General features: G+C 44.3%; 1 protein-coding gene and 1 long non-coding RNA gene across 6 annotated transcripts in view; both read left to right on the top strand.

Moving 5' to 3' along the window:
• Positions 1-239: 239 nt before the first annotated feature.
• Positions 240-10,269, top strand: LOC128918139 (uncharacterized). 2 transcript variants are annotated; one of them, XR_008469447.1, is made up of 3 exons: positions 240-390; positions 2,404-3,303; positions 3,389-10,269. It is a non-coding gene; the product is annotated as an uncharacterized LOC128918139 (long non-coding RNA). The 2 variants fall into 2 exon arrangements; XR_008469448.1 differs by having other exon boundaries at positions 3,175-3,303.
• Positions 10,270-12,406: 2,137 nt separating this feature from the next.
• Positions 12,407-21,131, top strand: part of TEX2 (testis expressed 2) — a 56,272-nt gene continuing 47,547 nt past the window's right edge. The window contains exons 1-2 of one of the 4 annotated variants that reach the window (XM_054221453.1): positions 12,522-12,539; positions 13,000-13,071. The gene's annotated coding sequence lies outside the window, so the exon portion shown is untranslated. Of the gene's footprint in view, positions 12,540-12,788; positions 12,869-12,999; positions 13,072-13,117; positions 18,155-21,131 lie in introns of those variants that run through there. The other 3 variants (XM_054221454.1, XM_054221456.1, XM_054221455.1) reach the window with 3 other exon arrangements.

The raw sequence follows: 21,131 nt of genomic DNA on the forward strand, positions 1-21,131 counted from the left end.
CAGGGCCACGGAGCCTCTGTCCCTTACTGCGTTGGTGTCCCCGTGCCCGGGGCGAGTGGGACCCCGAGCCCCGCTCCCTCCGGCGCCGATCCGGTGCTGACCCCTGGTGGCAAGCGACCTGCCAGGGCCACCGGGGTGGCGACGGGTCCCTCCTGCCTCGGGGTGGTCCCTGAGGTGCTGGGGGCTGCGGGGCTCAGGGGGGGCGGGGGCGCTGCGGGGCCTGCCCCGGTTTCTGGGCCAGGTTCTGGCTTTTTTCATCGACACGCATAGAGTAAACTGAGCCTTGTCACTCTTATCCCTGCAGTGGTACGATCTCTTCGCCTGGACCTCTGCTGCGCTTGCAGAAGCAGCGTACACCTCCCAGCCGCGACTGCTTTCCCTCTCGCACAGGTTAGTGAACCGCTTGCAAATGCTGGGGCACTGTTTGCGTGCAGAGCAAACATCCTGTTCATCGCTGGGTATTGAATAAACCCCAAAGTTTGTTTACTTTTCTGGGGTGTTATGTGCTTGTTCTAACTGCTTCTCTGTGAGCTTGGTTCAGTTAAAGTTCTTAATGTTGCAGTTCATCACTAAGCTATCTTGCATCGTAAGCCCCCAGCTTTTGGGGGCGGGGGAAGTAACGCTGTCAGAGTGGCTGCAGCCGTTCTGTTGTGCGGGAGGGGACAGGTACAGGGAAAAGAAACTAAGGCTGAGAAAAACAGAGGTATCAAACGAAAAAAAAACCAAACAAAAAAACCAAACAAAACCACCACCAATTAAACTAGAAGTCAAACTGAAAGTAATAACATATTGGTACAGATTTGAAATGCTAGCACATTTTGTTATTTAGAATTTCAAGGCCTTTCTGAGTAGACTGGTGAAAGCAGAATAAACATCATTTTTACTGTTATTTGGGAGGTAATAAGCAAGTTGTCATGTCTAAAGAATCACAAAGAACCAGTTTTATTGTCTTCGTGCTTTGAAATGCTCCACTCCAAATCACAGGTGCTCCCGTTAAAAAAAGCTTAGAGAGTCTAGTAATCATGAGAACGTGGCCTGCATGGGAAGCTTCAATGAAATGCCAGCATTTATATTTATACAGGTAATTTGTTTTCTCACCAGCCACAGACATGCTGAGTGGGAAAGGCTGAAAAAATTCTCACCATTGCAGGAAATAATCACTGTAGTTAAATTTTAAATGTAATAGCAAAAGCAATCGGTTTCCTTGGGGGGAGAGTCACCTGCGAAGGCTGATGACAGACAAACAGAATAACAGCATGAAACTGAAATGAAAGATGTAGCACAAATCAGCAAAGGTCTAGGCAGCCACCGCAAAGGCACTCAGAATAGGCCCTGATCAGCCTGGGACCTGCAGGAGCGTTGAACCGTGTGTGGAGCTGTAACGGTCATTGTTAAATGGCCCTGACACTCCTGGCTCTGAGCATGTTCCCAAGGTTAGGAGGAATCCAGATCCAAAAGGGACCGTTTGAGGAGTAATTCCACAAATAAACTATTGCTTACGGTAAAGATAGAAACTGTCTCTGAAATTAATGGATTAGTAATATATTTCTGTGCAATCTTGAATGTATGAGAGTGCTAGGTGAAATCAGGGCCTCTTTTTGGTCAATGAAAATGTGATAATTTTTTCACTGAACAAAACCCAGAAGTGACCAGTGTGACAGTTCACTGTCCTCTGGTTACTGCCCTGATTTTTCTGTAGTTGTCTCTTTGTTTTAATGTTTTACTCGAGAGATAAAAGGAGATCTTGGAAAGAAGGCTTATTACAGGGAAGAAAGTGAAAGGAAGATGAAAGGAAAGACAGAGGGGAGCGAGCAGGGCTGGGGGAGAGAACTCCCCCAGATTGTGGAAGGCTTGGGGAGAAACAACCCATCAGACCAGTCACCTTAACGGCTCCACGCTTCGTGGCGTTGGCGATGCCCTGGGGCACGTTCTGCGGCAGAATCAGTGCTGTGGAGGTGGTTTGTCCCAAACGTTCATGTGTTTATAGTAGTCCTGTGACCGCTAGGAGAAGTAGAAAATATACCTGTTAATAAAAAACCAAAAAAAACCTTTTGCAGGTAACACCACCATTGATCCAAGAAGACAACAGGTTCATTGCAATTGCTGCTGTCAGTGTGTCAGTCCTGGGTGGGGACACGTAGTCACGATGCCCTGAGGAGCCTGTCTAATATATAGCTGCTCTAACAGATGATAATATTGACACCGGGAGTGCGTGTTTTCAAAAGAAAACGTGGTATTACGCCGTTATTTAGCTGGCATAATCCAAGCCCTATTCAGTGCTTGCAGAGGACCTGTGACTGCTAAAATAGCCTGTTTCCACAAAGCACTTATCAACACTTGCATAGGGAGAGCTTGGCTTTAAATCCTCTGTACTGGCTTTTTGTTTATTCATTTTTTAACTAGAGGCAGAGACAAGTCTCCACTGCAACTGACAGAGTTTCACTTTGCAAATCAATGAGGCAGTGCTACAAGGGCAGAAAAGTGTCGCCGGTGAACTTCATGCTGTTCAGAGCTGCCAGACTGACGGCCCTGACTGACTGCTGTCTTCATGGAACTAACCCATGCTAAATGTCTGAACTGCTCTGTGGCTGTCACCACCCACCCAGGCTCTTCCCTAGTGGGACCTTCTGGGGTAGTTCAGGCTCCAACCAGCAGTATGTTGTGGAAATGTGTCCTCTCCCAAGTGCAATCACCACTTTCAGGCCCAGCTTTCCCTCAGGGACTTGGCTTTCTTTGGGGATAAGTGCTTCCAAGGCAGTGAAAATGGGGGCTGCTGGTCTGTCCTCAGGAGCTGGGGGGACAGAGAGGCTGACATCAGTGGCACACAGGTGAGGGCTTTGTCTTAAGTGGGCTGAGTCATGGTATTGCTGGGAGGGGTGCACTTGCCATCCCTGCTTGATAATAGGCTGCGAGAGTCTAATGGAAGAAAAAATTGTCAAGTCTATTAAGATGCGGTCAGAGTGTAAGTCAATTAATGAAACTTACAGCCACCCAGGCTATTAAATTAACATGAAATTGTCAATAGGAAATATAGATTGCTTTTGAATAATTTAAAATTATTTAAAACATGGTAGTAATGAAAATCTCACAAAGTCACCATGATGCAAAACTCAGTTTTGATTTTATTACTGTTTGTTTTTCACATTTTTTGTTTCAACTTCATGATCATTAAAGGAACAGGAGCTGTAAAGAGCAAGACATTCCTAATTAGGAATGCCAAAATCTGCCATGAGGCAAAACCTGAGAGGTGGCTGGAAATGAGCTGTGATTCTGCAGCGTGATCCATAGCAGAGCGGGAATCAGGTAGGGCCAAGTGTGTCTAATGCAGTCCTTGCACGCAAAATGATAGTTCAATTTTTTAGCCATTGATTGTGTCCGTATCGCCCAGCCAGGTGATCAGGACTAGATGTCCGGTCTTGCTTCAGTTACGTTGGCCATTAACAATACTTCTCACGAGCAAACTGGACCTGCTGTTCCTGAACTCACCACATGTGGCCACTGCCACTTGAGCGGTGGCCTCCAGGTAAGAATTTAGCATTTTGCACTGCCCTGGACTCCTGGAAATGCCTGAATACAGACAGAGAGAACAGGAGGGAGCTACCTCTCTGGCTGCAATTTCCAGACGAATTTGGTGAACAGAGCTCAGCCCTGACTCGGGGTATTCCTCAGGGCTAGAAGAACAAATCTAAATGTACTTACAGCATGCGTTGGCACCCTTGAAAAACTGGTTCCACCTGTGGGTGCTGAGCCTGTAACAGCCTCCAGATAATCTGTCCCCTGGGCTGGAAGTCGGGGACCTTAAGGGGGCAGAGGGGGGAAATACGCAGACTTGGGAAGAGACATTCATGTTCCTCCCAGGGACCTGGGGGACTAGTTGATCTCTACAGAAGGATGGTATGTTCAGCATGACTGAAAGTATTAGCTGGCTCAGCCCTGAAACCTCAGAACATTGTGTGCGCTGCTTAAATCCAGTTTAGTCACTGCTGGAGGGAGGCAAGGCTGCCCTGTTAGAAAACAACCCTGACGCACACCTGTGCTTTGTCAAACAAGAAATGCTGAAAGGATTTTCTTTAACTATCTTTATTTTCTTTTCCTTTCTTTTTCTTTTTTTTATTTTTTTTTTTATTTTTCTTTCTGAAGCTGATCTTTTCCCGCTGACTTGATTTCTTTCTGGCTGTTCCAGGATGAATCACGCAATCCTACATGTCTATCTGTGTAACAAATGGGACTGTGGAAAGCGAACCTGACTAATGTCCCCTACAAGGAGAAAATGATAACTGATGCTTTTTAATTACAAGTTTCCTGCATTATGGTCTAGTTTTTCAGCTTATAATCATTAACGGTATAATACAGACTTAAGTAAATTGCTGCCTTTTCCTTTTTTGTAACATATATATAGGTCAGATTTTCATGTTCAATGGTTATTATCTCTGACACTAATTAGTGCACTGACTGGCTGACAAAGGTCACATCTGTGTTTTCTTCATTGCGTACAAACATGTGCTCACGCCAACTGATTCTCCTAATTGCCGTGTCTTCTGGAGTCATTTCCACTAGGGCAAAATCACTCGTTTCACTTGGTAACTGCTTTACACCCACTTTGTACTGCTGTCGGTGAAAGACAAGGTTGAGGGCAAAGGGGTGTCAGCAGTCATCACATCCACAGCACATGTCCCCTGTTCTGCACTTCCTAAGTCATAGCAGTCGCGCTTCGTGCATCCTTGACTTCTCAAGCTCTGTGCAGTTGCAGTCAAAGGGATGAAGTTGTTGCCTTTCCATGAGGAAATGAATGGAGCTTTTATTCCCTGTCTTGACCAAAGCACTTGGATGGTTTTAGCCCCAGTGGATTGTTTCTAATAGCAGGCAAAATTGATCACTCAGGTACTTTGATGCAGCCCTTTTATTTACAAAGAAAGTACAAAATTCCGTTTCCTTGAACAGAAGAGGAATCAGACAATAGGAGACGCTTTCTCTGCATGCGATTTCAATCCTTTCAACGAGCACTTCATCCAGAAGCGCTCCACCAGCTTTTTTTCTCAAGGTCGTTCCTGTAGAGTTTATCTGGTTCTGCCTGGTTTTGATAGAAGGCTGCTCCTGTCAGACCATAGGAGCACACAGCTACTCCAAGCACTGCCCTCCTCCCCGCGTCTTCAAAGCCCAATGTTTCAGTCAGGAGAAACCCTGAATGCATCAGCTTCTCCCCCAGGTTTGCCCTTTTGCCGTCTTTCTTAGGGTGGCCATTCCCGTTTCAGCTGCCTGGTTCTGTACGAGAGCTTGTTTGTTTCTTATACAAAAGAATATCCAATGAAGGGCAACATTAAACCTGTTGAGGTCACAGGCTTTTGCCTGAACCCTCCGTCGGGATGGCGTTAGGGTCAGGTACTCAGCACTGATGAAGTACACTCAGTGCTGATGAAGAGGGAGACCTTTGCATGCTTACTGTCAGTGGCAAGGAACAGGAACGTGTCATGGAATTGGCGCGAGATGAGATTCTCGCTGCTGAAAGTGAAGTTTTTGCTATATGCTCCCCTTGCCGCTAGAGAGAAATACCCTGTTGACCAATGAGCAGTATGCATTGCTAGTACTGGGTTGAATTTCTCTGTGCTCCTTGCCCTACTCATCATATTTAACCTTGGATTTATTTGTAGAGAGCTGCACAGAAAATCCTGTTCAAGAAAGCAAGCAAACCTGGACGTCGTGTGTTTCCTTGCAACATTGTCCTGGACAGTTTCCAATCTGTTAATGAAAGAACACCGACATCTAAACGATCCCCAGGGGAGGTTCAAGATCCATCTGAGTTCAGTAAGAGGTTCCTAAATAGCTGTAACAAGCCCACACTTCAAAAGAAATACATTTTGCTATTTTTAAAACATGTGATTTTTGGAAGGCTTTGAATATCAAGATTAATTCTCTGTCTAAACACAGTAGAAGGCAGCACTGACTGGTGAGTCTCACTCCAATCTGGAGGGTTTCAATATTGTCTGGAATCTGGATTTGATGTTCTAAAAGCTTAAGGTATGACAATGTTTAGTTTACTTTTTTCCCCAGAGCAGACTGTGCATGTACTTACAGATTCTTTAGTATATCTCACCAGATTAATGTGAAAAATATATTACATTATCTATCAGCACTTGAAATTTTGACTTGAGGATGCTGGTTGGATAGATTACTGAGCAATGTTTAATTGAAAGATTTAATGATACTCTAAATAAGACATGACTCACTCTTGAACAACAGGGAAGAGCTCCTGTATGTGAGAAAAAAGCCAAGGTCGTTTGGAGCCAGATGTTGCTGCACAGCGTGGTGCTGCTTGCAGCAGGTAGCAATTTAAGGTGTCTGTGGAAGCTGAGCAGAAGGGTCTGGGCAGCCGGGCAGGTTTGGAGGCTGGATTGTGCACCAGGTCACTAAAATGACAAAGTGAAGCTGAGTGGGGTATTCTCAGTGGAGAATATAGACATCTACCGAGGATGTCCGAGCTACGAGGCTGCTCTGCTTTCTAGTACGGTCACCGAGAGTCCTGTTCTGAACTGCTCGTTGGAGGTGCCTGTCCCTTGTCATTGCCTATAATAGGTAGTCTAGGGAGCACAGATTCCCTGTTTAGCCACCTGAGTGATTAGCACAGTGGGATGTAATTTAATATGTCTCTGTGCTGAGGTCTTCATCCTAAAGTGCGGTACAGTTAATATTATTGGAGAGAAGGAGAATGCAAAGTCCAGAACGAGAATTCGGTTGTGGAGGCACTGAGAACATTGGGTTTCAGAGCCTGGGTCCAAATCCGTTAGAGAAATGGACCACGACAGAGCTGTCACTCTGTGACAGAGAAGGGAAGGAATGAATCTTGGCTGTGATTATTTTGCGTGAATGGACGCAATGCTCTGTCAGAGGCAGTTCTTTGACATGGGAAAATATCAGTCCTGTGTTTGCTTTGAAAGCCGTGCTATTGTTTGTTTGTTCCAGGGTCACCTCAGCAAAGCTTAGTGTCTCGCTTGCCCTACTTTATTCCAAAATGCTGGACTGACTGGCATAGACATCTGGGTTTATCCTATGATATACGGATATGAGCCACAATGATGCTACTGCTCAGTTAAAGGTTACTAATTACTGTCGCAGAGATTGCAGTTCCTGACACCTTGGCAAAATTAATGTGAATAAAGGTTTAAGCAACATTCAGGTTTGAAATCGCACTTTCTAGATATGCACAACAGCCTAAATGATATCCACCTTACAAAAACAATACATGTTGTTTACACCTTCAGAACATGGGAAATGCCCTGCCCGGGGGTCCATCTATACCAGTTCTCCATCTCAGCTGGAGAAACCAGACTCTTCAGTGTCCTACCCCTCTTTGGTAACTAAGAATTCACTTCATGCTGCGGTTTTTCATTCCATTTTACCAGGTGTACGTTCAGCTCCGGATCAGATGTTAATGCCCTCAGAACAAAGACATCTGAGCAAGATGACGCTACTTTTATGATGGTGTTGATGTTTTGACCTCATGCCAGCATGATCCAGGAACAATTCCCATTAAGGCTATTGATGTGAGTCTTTCCTCAAAGGGGACACTCAGGAAACCTTACCTAAATTATCTTTTAAAGTAGATTAGTTAGATTATATTAAACTCCATGCAAATATTCATATTCAGAATTAAGTGGCATTAATCTGATTTAGTGTACTTCACTCTGAAACTGAGGAAAGCTAAATCATATGAAGACCACTTTCATTCTGAGTAACAGCACTCGTGCAGGACTCCAGTGTAACTTCAGTAACCACTTTCAGGTCACACTTGTCATTAATTCGGATTAATTTTTCTGACTTTCCCTGTGAAGGCAAGGTAGCAGTCAATCATCATAGACGACCTGACCATACATTCTGCTTCCCCTCTACTCCCACCCCCCAAACCACTATGGGCTTAGCTCCTCCTGAGTATTGGACAGTTGGTTTGGAGTTCTGGATCTGAAGGTTGCCGTTCATTTCTAGTCTATAGTCAGTGCTCTTTTCTCTTTACTAGCCATTTATATTAAGCGTATCAGTTCAGAATAGCAGAACCTTAGCATCTGTCCAGGCAAGAGAGGACGGGTACTGCTGGCTGGTCTTAATGTTCCTGTGGTGCGCGTGGAAAAGTTGCAGTGTATGTGCCTGTTTTAAATATGTAGCTTCAGCTGTTCTCTATCAGGAGTACTAAATTTACTTGTAGATTTAAAATAGGTGAATGATTTGGCAGCTAAAAGGTCATGACACTTGCTGTTTATTTTGTGCTTTGCTTTTCCTGATTAATAGGAAATTGGCTGTAGCATCTGATGTTATCGTCAAGGATTTCTGGTGCAGTGCCTGTGCATACAAAATGTAGAATACTGACCATTGTATCCCCCATACCTTCCCTCAGCTTTGTATTTTGTCACAGTTGCACTCTGAAGTACTCCAGCACTCAGCCAGCGTATATTCTCACAAAGGTCTCTGCGGAGGGAGGAGTATTGACTGCTCCATCATGTGCAGATCAAATTTCAGGCTTTTAAAGTTTTGTGCATTTGCCAGGTACACTGAAATACAGATACCAGCTCTTGCAACCTTCATGTGACTTTGGCAGCATTCACGTGGCTATTCTGCATGGCACATGGACGCACCTCTCCCTCCAGGATGGGAGGCACCACTGCCATAGGTACGCACCAGCCGTTTTCCCTATCTGGATTCAGTGTCGGGTGAGATTAGCCTGTGTGAGAAGCATCAAGAACGTTCTGCAGGCCTGAGAGACACCACTGCAAATTCACAGCAAGCAAACTGTGGAACCTTCCCTGGGTACAGGTCTGCCGCCGGGGCTCACCTTGGCAGCACAGTTCTAGCTCTGTACACTCTGCTGACCTTGTTTTAGCCTGTTTTGGGAATCCACTTTACCCCTGGCAGCCCCGAGAAGAGCTATGCTGCTGTCCTTCTGCTAGTACATCAGCCCACAGCTGCAGGAGACAGACAGAAGTTAGAACCTCCTCTGTCTCTGGAAACGTGTCTTCTCTGAGCGTGTGCAAGGACTTGATGTGAGGAGTAGTACAGAGCTGCTCTCCACAGATACTTGGCAACCTAGAAACCCTTAATAAATTAAAAAAAAAAAGGGGGGAGAGAGGGGGAAAGAGGAAGATCACAAGCACAAATGAGGAGGAGAGGATCTATCCTCAGCTCAGCTTTGAAAATGAAGCAGCGATAAAAAAAAAAAACCCTGCAGAATAATGTTCTTTAGCACGGGAAGCAACAAGAGCTCAGAGCTTCTGCAGGTCCCAGGGGGATTTCAGAAGCCGAGTTGGAGCTGGGCTCAGAGATCTGTCTGGGGAGGCTCTCCGAGGAGGGCTGGGACCAGCGGGTGAGGAGAAGTGATGGGTTGGAGGCCAGGGTGGGCAGATTTGCCACTTGGAGAATTCAGGTCCAAAGGGAAGCTCATACTCCCTTCCCTACAGTGAAGCCACTGGGCAGGGAAAGAACTGGGAGGTGCTGAGGGTGCTATTGTTTCAGTGTTTGAACAAGCAGAGGACCAGCACACAAGCACTGTGAGAGGAGTGTGGCATTCAGGAAGCTCCTACTCTGCTCCCTACCCACCGTCGGAACCAGCTGAAGCCCAGTGGGAAGCCCTGGCCTTTGGAGTGCTCGCTGGGGTGCCGTACACATTGGGTGGGCTGGGGCGCTTGCTTGTTTGTTGCGTGCTAAGCCTCTTTCCGTCACGTTGAATATTGTACAGATGACAAACAAACAACAGAAAAGCTGTTCTCCCACACCAAGCCGTGTATGCCAGGATTCACGCATTCAGGCGCAGCTGCTGCCTTGTTTGTTTTAAAGCTTTTCAGCACAAAATTGTGGGCAGGCCCAGCCTGCAGTTCTCGGGTCTTCCCCGGGAGATCTGACGGCAATGAGAGGTTTGTGAAAACCATGTGGAAACCCAAATCTCATATAATATTCTTTTCTCACAAAAGTACAAGCTTTAAACTGTCCTGAGCCATGAAATTCTGATGCGGGCATTACAGAGAAATGAACTGAGCCTCACAGTAGCTCTGGGAAAGAAATATTACTTCTTATTTTACAGCCTGCTCAAGAACTGCTTTTAAAAGGCATTTAAATGTCTCCTTCACGTATTCCAAAAGACTAAAGTAATTTTTTTCAAAAGCAGCTCCTGACTATAGATATCTGTTTCTAGAACCTGCAGGCCTGTTGTTTCTCAGAATGACTGCATATTTATACATAGGATACTGAAATATTAAAAATAAATAAGCATTACTTTTTTCTCTTGTCTTTTTGTAGCATGGGTGGAAGATAAATTATCCAATAAAAGGATTTACTCTTACAGCACTGAAGGACTCAAAAATTCAGAGATTGGGGTTTTTTTCCCCCCTCTTCCATCTGGCTGGGACTCACCTTTAGAAGAGGGTTCCCAAGAGGCCGTACCACCATGGAGCTCGGAGGCAGGGAACCTGGTCAGATGCAGCTCGTGCCTAGTTTTTCCCCGTGGGTGGCTCCAGCCTTTGCTCAGCACGTAGCACCCTATGGAAGAAGCCCCTGCTGAGCACCTAACTTCAGGTGCACAAATACTTCTCTTGAGGTCAGGCCTCTTAGGCCATATTGTTGCAAACAGAGGGCAGAAAAAACTTCAGAAATTCTCGTGAATTGTTTATAGTTTCAGGCAGTTAAAACCAACCCGTCAGTCATAGTTTTAGCCACAGACTGTTCCTGTGGGGAAAACCTCTTAAGAAAAGAACCATTACCTTATCTTCAGACTTTGGAAACACTAACATCAGCTTTGTATAACGATTCAAAGGTCTGCCTGTATAGAATGACAGCTAGGAAGGAAACCTATCCTAGATGACTGAATACACTTTTCATTAAAAAAAAGGCTGCAGAATAAATAAAGGTGATGCAGTGATGCTCACACAACGCAGCCTTTTGTTGGGTTCCTTCAGCTCAGGAAGACTGCCAAGTTTGCTGCTCGGACACCCAACAGCTCAAAGGATCCGACCCTTCATTTGGTGAGCTCAGGCCTTTCCTCACGGAGGCAGATTTTGCTGGGTGCTGACCACTCTCAATACCTCCGGTTTTACAGTTACATGCAGGAATCCTGGTTTGAAAAACAGGTATTAAGAGCCTTGAAGAACCGAAAGATACCTGGAGATAATTCATTTCCACAAGCACTGAATTCTCCCTGAAATTTAGAGAAGCAGCAGAGCGATACCTGCATCAACTTTTGATTTAAACTGCAAAACCTCCTGCCTACCATATGTATAACGCCTAGTGTGACGGGACCCCAAACCTTGACGGAGCTGTAGCTGTAGATAAGACAGTAAACTATTTGAAAATTGATATTGTATATTTAACTCTTTGCATTAGCTAGTTTGGAGCAATTTGAATTCTGCTCACATATCCCACTAAATGTTGGCTAGTAAATAAATTAATTTTTGCCTCATCACCTCATAAAAGTATCATAGATCTGAACACTGGTATGAAATAAAGGGAGTCTGAAAGATGTCGTGGGATTCTTCGTGTTTTAATTTGAACTGAAGTTGCTAAAGCAAAGAGAAGTGAAGTCACGCAGCCAAATTAATCTATGGGGTAGCTAAAGAAACCTGGGCAGCAGAGGCCAGCATCCATCGGACCCAGCGTAGGTGGTGTCACCTCATTAGTAACTGTCTTCAGAAGCAAGAGCAATTAAGTGAAGGGTAAAAGCACTAGTAAAGCTGTAATTTATTGCATGAGACCATTATTGGGAAAACAACCTTTTGTCAGAGAGAATTTTTTTTTTCCTCAGCCTGCTTCAGATTGGGAAATATGAGGAGTAAATTAAACGCCCTCTGACACGGCGTGTTTCCCAGGATAGCTGCCTAGCTGTTTGAGTGGCAGATAATTTTTGGCCACTTGCACAACGTCTCCACACCAAACTGCTTTATTTTGTCTGCTTGTGTATGTATTTCCTGCAGCTCCTTCTACCAAACCGCTCAGTCAGAGGCGACAGCGGCGAACGTTCACCTGCAGAACCAGCACATCGCGTCCATCAGAAATGCCGCCCTCGTTCCCACCGGGGCACTCGTTATTCACGGACGCCTCCCCAGTGACCGGCCGCGGTTACCGTCCTCACATTCCCTGTGCTGCCCGTTTACTATTTTCCCTCGTTTTGGGGAGGCGTTTCCTTGCGTCAGCTCTCACCGCCCGCCTCAAACTTTGGCAGCCGGCTGCCCGCCTGAGAGAAGGGGCCGATTCCCCCCTCCGGGGGTGACCGCCCCGGACCCGACCGCCTCCTCCCTCTCCCCCTGAGCGCCGCCGGCCGCCTCCGTCCCCTCACGCCGGGCCAGGCCTCGGCCCGCCTCACGCCGCCCGCGGCGGCCCCGCGCCCCGCCCCGCCCCTCCGGCCGTCGCTGCAGCGGCTCCGGCAGGCCCGGCCCACCGCGGGGCCCGGATTGGCGGCGCCGGACAGCCCCGCCGCCTTTCCTCCCCTCGCTGCCGCGCGGCGCGGCGCTGGTGGCGCGGGCCGGGGGACGCCGGGGCCGCGCCGGGCAGTGCCATGAGCCGCTGATAAGGTAAGCGAGGCAGGGCGGGCCCCGCTGCGCCGCGCCGGCCCGCTCCGGGCAGCCCCCGCCGCTCCTCGCCTCACCCGCTGGGGCGGGAAGCGCTGCCGCAGCGCCCGGCGTGAGGAGCGGGAGCCCGGCGGGCTCCGCCGGGGCTGGGGCAGGAGGGAAGGAAGGGGCGTCCGGCGGCGAGGGGAGGCGCAGGCGGGCCGGGCCTAGGGCGGGCGGGGAGGCGTCTCCCGGGGCGGGCAGGGGCTGATGGCGGCCGTGAGGGGCCGGCGGGCGCTGCTGCCGGTGCCGGCCCGCGGGGAGCCCGGGGGGGTCCTGGGCGCTGCCTCAGGGTGAGCCGTGCCCTGGCTGGGTCAGGCGGGGCTGGGTGGGGGGTTATTTTTACCGTTGGGCAGGGTCCGGGGGGATGGAGTTACTTCCCCCTTCCATCAGTGTAACTGAGATAAAGGTTTGGCTGGGGCAGGGTATGCAGTTTGGCAGGGACACCGCTGAAGTAGAAGTGATACCTTGAAAACAAGCAGCAGAGGAAACAGCGGTAAGGTTTATTCTTGCTGGAACTGCGGGGGGGTTGGGGGGAGATTTCTTATTGGCTTTTAGCATTAAAGGAGAGAGTTTTTCTGTCTCCTAAAATTGTTTTCTTCTGTCTTGTCATAGGTGTCAGCTCTTTAGTTTCTGCTTGTCTTTTAATTCTCCGTATCATTTGCATTTTACTTCTCTGTTGCAGTTCAGTGTTTAAATCCATTTACCGTGTCTCTTCAGCCTGTGCCAAAGTTCCTTCTAAATGTCTGTGCTCAACTTCTTGATGATTTGTGTCTGTCAGCAAATGTCTTGAGGAACTCCTGCCCATAATTTAGGGGAGTGAAGTATACAGCCGAGTTTAAGTTAAACTTTTGTATTTAACTTTCGTATTGCAACTGTAAGATAAATTAGTGTAAGACTTCAATGCTGTAAGATTATCTTCTGTTAAGATGCTTTGTCATACTCCTCTATCTTCACACAACTCCTCTTTCAAGATGATCTTGCCTGCATAACTCGGGAAAAACAAGGCACACTGATAGTCCCAGGGGCATATTTTTTTCCCAGAAGATGTAACTCATATTCCTAAACTATGAATAAAATTCAGGCACTGTGAGTGAGTATGCTGTTTCAATTTTCTCTGAATTGAAAATGTTCTAAATTAGAGGTAAAAGCACTTTAACATGAGCAAAAATAAACTAATGTTTTGATGTTAGAATTGACTTTCAAAGACTCTGACATCAGGTTCTTTTATGATAGATGAGAGGTTACTGCTCTGATTGACTTCAAAGCTGATCCAACAAGCTGCTCTGTTGTGGCTGGCACCACGTAGGTGCTGAGGTTTGAGGTATCATTCCTAAGGCAGGATTGGGTAAGGTGCTTTCTCTCTTGAGCAAAACAAAGACCAAGAAGGTAATTCTGTGCTCAAAGATGTCTTATACTGGACTCTCCTGGGAAAAAGTATCCCCTGTGAATTGTATTGGTAAGCCAAGTACTCCTCTTGTGAACTTCGCTTTTGGTCCATGCAAAGAACTTCTGTAAATGACCTATATTGCTTTTATTTCAGAAAAGAAAATCAGTTAATGAAATCCAAAGGGGAAACTTGAGGAAGGACACAGCCCAATAAAGTACACATATTAATTGCATACTTCTTTTGGAATGAAGACAACACTTAGTATTTTCAAATGTTAATAGCAAATGCTTAGTTCTTTGTAACTAAAGAACTAAAGACAACTGTATGACAGAGAGCAGGAAACGTGGGCAGAATGTATAATGCCAGTAATTTCCCGTTGTGGTAAATAAAATAATGGGAGATAGGGAAACTTATCTAGTAGATAAAAGGATAATGTAACTGAAATAAGTTTAAAATCATGTAGCTAGAGGACTGAAGGTGTATTGTTGTATTCAAACAGCTCTTTAGTTGACAGACTTGGGGATTGTGCTGCTCTAACATCACCTTTCTGTGCGAACTCAACCAAATCCATTAGATGAAATCAGAAGACGTTTCTTCCAGCATGTCTGAAAGGCCACCAACCTTGTATTGTATGAGTGTGCAAGTGATCAGACACAAGCATGGCAGTGAACATATATAAGGATATGTTTTGTGTGCTGTTGTTCCCTCTCCTGTTCTCTGTGCGGTATCAAGGACCGAGCTTTAGCCTGTTACTGCCTGTGAGATGAGTCAATTGCGGTGCTGAGTGTGCAGGGTGTAGCTGATACCTGCCCAGGAGCTGGAGAAAAATAAAGCATGTTTACTTGGATAAATTGTAGGTTTCAAAACAATTAAGAGGAGAGTAAATAAACTCTGGTCTTAAACACAGTCTTGAAGCTTAGGAAGGTCCCTCTAATCTCTGTTTTTTTATTCCTTTCCTTTGGCAAGCTAGAAATTATGGTATTAGATGTCCATAGTAAGTAGTAATGTTAATTCAGTGTGTTTAAAATACTTATCTTTGAGTAAAGGCATCATGTTCTAGAAACCCTGACTTCTCTAAATGAAACAATCAGATGACAATGTATGTTGGAAAATAAAACCGCAATGTAGGCTTAGAGATTAGAGAAATAAAGATAAGAGTTAATACTGTGAGCCTTCATGAGTGTGTACTTAGTATTAGAAGAGATGTAATGTATTCAGAGTAGAAATGAACTCTGGAAATGCATAAGGGTGCCACATATGCCCAATAAAGGGGATGAACAATGACTTTTCTTACTCTAGGTAATGTAAAGTAGACACTAGAAAGCACGAGTTGTGATTTCAAGGGCGAGGATGGTAGAACAGTGACAGTGAGAGAACAATGCTGTATGTCAGGACTGCTGAAGAATGCAGCACTTAGGGGGCAAATGAGGCAGTTCAGTAAAGCAGTGTTGGCTTTGTGCCTGCTAGATAGTGAGAGATCTGTTCGAAGAAAAGCCTCCATACAAAGTTTTCTAAACTTTGATATACTGTCTCGCATTGATGGCCCAAGATCTCTGATGGTCAGAACCAAACTTGCAACGCTGCATGCAACTGACCTTATTACTGGTGTCCTCTCCTTGATATAAGGCTAGAAGGTGACCCTGTTTTGAGCAAGAGGTTGGACCAGACTAGCTCCAGAGGTCTCTTTCAACATAAATTATGTTGTGATTCTACAACAGCAGTATAGAGGAGAAATGACAAGCGTAAACGTAACTCCCAGGCTACTTGTAGGGCAGCATCTTTGTCAGACTTTAAAATTCCAGGAAATAAGCAAGTAAGTGTTTATTGTATTTTAAACTTTCACTGATGTTTCTGGAGAAACCATCAACTTCTTTGCACTGGCATGTGACATGTAGGAACCCTATTCCTGAAAAATTTTTCATTTACCAAGGTGCTGTACAATGATTGGAAAAGATGCTCTCTTCTATGTAAAGCTTATATTTCAAGAGGCAACAGATGACTAAATGAAGGAAACAGTGAGACAATATGAACAGACAGTGATTTCAGTGCATTAATAACACAATTATTAAGCTTTTTTAAGGCATCCTGACAAAGGAGAGACTTGAAAGAGAATTTGATGGAGAGCAGTTCAGTAACTTTATTGATTTTTATTAGACTTGATTCCTGCAGTCTAACTCTCCACTACTTTTTCTGTGCAGAAAAACTTATTCTAAGTGGCTTTTTGATTATTAGTGTTTTCCAGCTATTTTAACCTCTTCCTGAGTTTTACAAAGCTAAGTTGGTGTGAAGGCTCCCACTGAGTAGTCTCTTCTTCCTTGCTCTGTGGCAACATCTGCAGCTCTATGGCTATAGCTCATAACTTTGTGTAGCTCTCCAAAGTTTTGTTAAGTTAAGAAAACACATTTTGCAGTTTTAGATGAAAATTACCACATTCACAATGTGTTGTAGTGCAAAAGAAGTCTTCTTATGAAAAAAGTAGTACTTATGTGAACTAATTCCATGGATTTACAGAAACCACGTTAATTGGCCATTGAAGAGGAATATGTATTCTGTAAAGAAAATCTTGCTTTTAGTTTTGATTTTCAGCAGTGTACTTTGAAGACAGAAAATTCTGTGTGTTCTGTGTGCTAGACATGTGCTTTCTGGTATACTATACTGTTAAAACAGGATATTTAATTACCTCAGTTCCATGTTAATCCCCTTTTTGTTTTACAATAGAGATTTGTCAGTTAGTATGCCATAGACAAGTTCTTTAATGCTGGTGTTTAGGAGAATGAATTGCTCTGTGTGGTGGGAGAAAGGACTATAGCAAGCTGTTGAAGCAAGCAGAGTGGTGCATCTTCATAGTTCTCACACCATACTGACGTGAAGGCGTGGACATCTTGTGCTATTTCTTCCTAGTGGAAGGCTGGACGCATGTTCTGCGAAATAAGCAAACAACTGTATATGTTGTGGGATTAAGCATTAGTATTGCGGGAAGGAAGGGATATGAAGGAGAGGAGGAAAAATGAGATTGCTCAACTACGTTAGGTGGGAATATTTTTTTAAATTATCATTTTTTAAAGAGGTCGTCTGGAGAACTCTTGTGAGACTCGACTGGCAAACAACTCACAAACTCCAGGACTGCCAGGCTTCTTCATTCTTGGTATCTTTTCATTGATGTCTCTCGTTGTCTCAGATATGCTATTTCCTGTCTGGATGTTGGGTTTTTGAGGAATTGATGAAATTTGTGACACGGAGACAGTTGTCTTAAGTATTTTCTATTGTTGCTTCACTATTTCTAAGTGTCTTCTATTGTTGCTTCATGCCTCTATTGCACAGGGCTGCAGGGGAGGCAGCATCTTCATTAGGCTTACTGGAAAAGGACATGAAATACAGAAATGAGCTTGTATTTGCAAAATCTTTTTTCTTATTGCAGACTGGAATGAAAACCGCAGATTTGAAGATACGTGGAATCTGGGAACAATTTTTCTAGATTCACCTGTGTAACACAATCATGGGTAGTTTGAGGAAAAGCAGTATTTAACATTTAGGGAGCACAGGCAAAACTGCAAAGTACAACGTTGTCTGTCCCTCAGAAGTCTCTGGCGTAAGAGCAAGATGTAAGGCCGTCAGAGGCACTACGGTAAATGGTGAAAGCTTTAGGATTATCAGTTGGTATTCCCCGTTCTGTGTTTATTCATTCAGTGCACTGATGCATATTGTTATGGTACGTGTAAAGCTGTTGTTGATATTTTTTTTTTCTAAAAAAGGCTACCACTTGTTTCATTATTGTAGAAGACTGTGGTAAATTGTTCAGATCTGCAAAGTAGAGGGTTTGGGATTTTTTTTGTACTATGAGTGGTTGAATTCAGCTTCTTTTCTGGATGTGTGAGACAGAATCCCAATTATTCATAAATTGGGATATTTGTCATAAAATATATGTCATAAAAAATATATGACCCGCTGTTCTTGTCAGAATTGTGAATTATCTGTTCCTGGGCTGTTTAACTTTTTTAAGCTTGTTTCAACATGTCAAGCCCAGAAATTTTAAGGCAGAAAGTTAATAATTATTGGTCAAGATCCCATTCCCGCCTAAGGCAACAAAACATGAAGATTGCACAAGGAAGATTTAACTTTACCCAATGGCCTTAGTCTCTGTGTGCCTGTTCACTCAGGAGCATTGTGAGGACTGAGATTTAACCACCTGGTGAGTTAGCACTTAACTATCATCCTCTTTAGAATAACTGGAAGTGAATGGAGTTGCTTCTGTTTGGGCCAAGCTTTGCATAGTGTAGGTCCAAAAGTACCTACTTACTTAGCAAATGAAATTTTAAGCCTTGTAAGGTGATATTTAGCTTCTTTCACACAAGCCCTTTATTGGAGTAATTTTGCGCTGGAGGCTGCCGTAAGCTAACTTGGTTTCATGAGTTTTGAGTATGCTCAGAGAGCAAAATCCCCTCTCTTTGGCAAGCATAGTAACAGTATGCCCAAGGTAGTGTAGGACTTCCAATCAGACCAGTCTGTAATGCAGTATTTGCCTGTATTGTTGTTCCTGTGCTGTCTGCCTTCTCTGTAGTTTCTTGCTGTAGAGCAAGGCTGTCACAGTAATGAATTATTTTTGGATCCCCAGGGCTACAGAGGTATCTCTTTTATGACCTGATTAACAGATGCATCACCTTTTCCTTTAATGGAGTCCTTGATGACCAATATCTCTGGAAAATAAACCCCAAGTGCCTTAAGTTAAATTTGCTAATTAAGGCATCTGAGAGGGGTTACTTAAAAACTTCCTGTGTTAGCCAGGGCCAGTCCTGCCCCTGTTTGAAGTCCTGGGAACGGGGAAGCAGAGGAGCAAGTTTTGACAACAGAGTAGGTCAGAGTGGCTGAAATATCTGCAGCGTGCAGTAGTCCCTGTAGGATTTGCAGGTGTTTTGTCTTCCTGCTTCACCCTCTGTGAGGAGAGAAGTTGTAAGGTGTTGGATTATTTACCAGTTGTCTTTATGCTCTGGGTATTCAGAACTATTGTCTCTGATGAAGTTGATTATTAGTGGCTTTGGAGAGATGTGAGAATATAATGGTAAAAAAGGGCGTATTCTCTGATCTTGGCTGTCTTGCCTTCCTGCTCCTCAAAATTCCTTTCTCTCGTGTTCCTTCTCTCCTATTTAACTCTCTCCTTTCTGAACAGCAAGGTGTGTTATTCTGCTGTGCAAAGTCCAAACTGCTGCCTAGCACAGCAGTTAAGTTAGTGTTCTAAAAGAAAAGACGACTGATGGACAAAAGATAACAAAAGATCAATAAAACATAGTAAACAGTGGTGTTTTCCCATAAAGGCCAGGAGGGTAGCGCAAATGAATTGTTGTATAAACTGGAGTTAATATTAATTATCTAGTGCCTCTGTGGTTTATAAACTGTTATGCTCTCTGACCCCACTGGTGTTGGATGACAGGAACATTGCAAAGCAACGTCCCTTAGTGCTGGTGAACGTATTGCACGTCCTGGACCACTTATCCTGTCAGTGCAGGATTGTTATACCGAAGCGGTGAGAAGATGGGATGGTCAAGCTTAAAAGAGGATCTCTTGAGAGTATGAAAATGCATATTCAGGAATTGGGGTGCTCTTCTAAAGGAAGAGTTTGAGTCCTAAAAATTGCTATATTGGGTTTTAGTAGTTTATGAAGAGGACTGGGGGCTGTGAGACTCTAGATCTTACTCTGAACTTCATGTGTTATGTTTAGATTATACTTCAGTTGTAAAATAGGACTGCAAAAATAAAAGCACAAACCAAGCTAGTATCTCCTTTGATACTGGGAATTTCAAAGCAGATGACAGAGAACTGAAACATAGATGCAACCTGTCATGACTGCCAATGAAGTTCTGATCTGAAATTAAGTAGAGAGCTGCAAAAATAATTTTGTTTCACTGAAGTCAGGATTAAGACTGAGGAAACAAAAATGTCTCTCTTAAAAGCCCAGACAGGCTCAAGGAATAAGGCTTCTTTGAGAGGAAGGGAGATAGTCATGCCCACACACTTGTGATTGTGGTAGCTTGATTAGGAAATATTGCTTAACATGTGATACTACAAGCAGACAGTGAAAGTCGTTGTCTAGGTTTGGTGCTTTCTGTCTTTTAGCTTGTAATTGCAGTATGTTGTGTTACCCTCTCTTCTGAAACGTCTGAGTATCGAGAACCTGCCTGCGCAGGGCTCTGCCAGGTTTCTGAGAGCATCCTCGAGCTGAGGACAGGAGCGATAATCTTGCAACCGAGTGGCAGAATTCCCATAGTGTTCCCATACCCTCTGCTCCCTGCCCGCCCGTCACCTCCCACCTCTTGTGCCCGTCTCCCTGCCCCAAAGCGGCCGGTGCAAGGTGAAGATTTCTGCTCTGGATACTTTCCAAGCTGGGTATTTCCATTCTGCTTGCTTAATACGTATCTGTCATTTCTGTTGCCCAGAGGGGCTTCACTTTCTTTCATAATACTCTTGTGTAATGTTTGGGGTTGAACGCATAAATAAATGTGTTTTGGTGGTAAATGAAAGTGATCTGTACGTTCCTTTTCTTGTTTGTAACTGCTGTGAAGTTTGATAAGACTTATCTTTGTAAGACCTTCTCAGTAGCAGTTCTTTTAGTCTAATCGCTTTCACACTACTTCCTTTTCAACTTGACTTGAAGTATTAAACAAATGAATTGGGAGAAGGGGAAGGAACCAGGGGAGATAATCCTAAATGTCAGTCAACTCAGAAGCATGCTAGTTAATAAAGGCTTTGCCAGGTCTTTAATAAACCTTCTGAGCAAGTGTGTGACAAGTTTACAAAAGTATTTTCATGGGGAAAAAAAATAATAAATTGCTACTATTCTATTTCTTTGTTATTTTAGTGAGTAACAAGAGATGAAAAGATAAATTTAGGAGTGTGTGGTATTTAAGAGCATAAATATTTGGTTGTATGGTTCTTTCCTTTTCTCGTGCAGCTTTGAGATGTGGATTGGTAACTGGTTTTGAGTATTGAACAGATTTTATGAACGCTTGCTTTTCTGATGAGTTGGTAGAACTTTTCAGTTTCATTTTCATTGGCCAGGTTTTAAAAATTCTAGCTAGATATTTATTATTCTTTCTACCAAGCTAAAACTTCACAATTGAAATGATAAAAATGAGTAAATCACTGTGCTGCACCATGAGCATTGTTTTAGTACT

The sequence above is a fragment of the Rissa tridactyla genome, chromosome 15 (genome assembly GCF_028500815.1).
Source record: "Rissa tridactyla isolate bRisTri1 chromosome 15, bRisTri1.patW.cur.20221130, whole genome shotgun sequence".
NCBI lineage: Eukaryota > Metazoa > Chordata > Aves > Charadriiformes > Laridae > Rissa > Rissa tridactyla.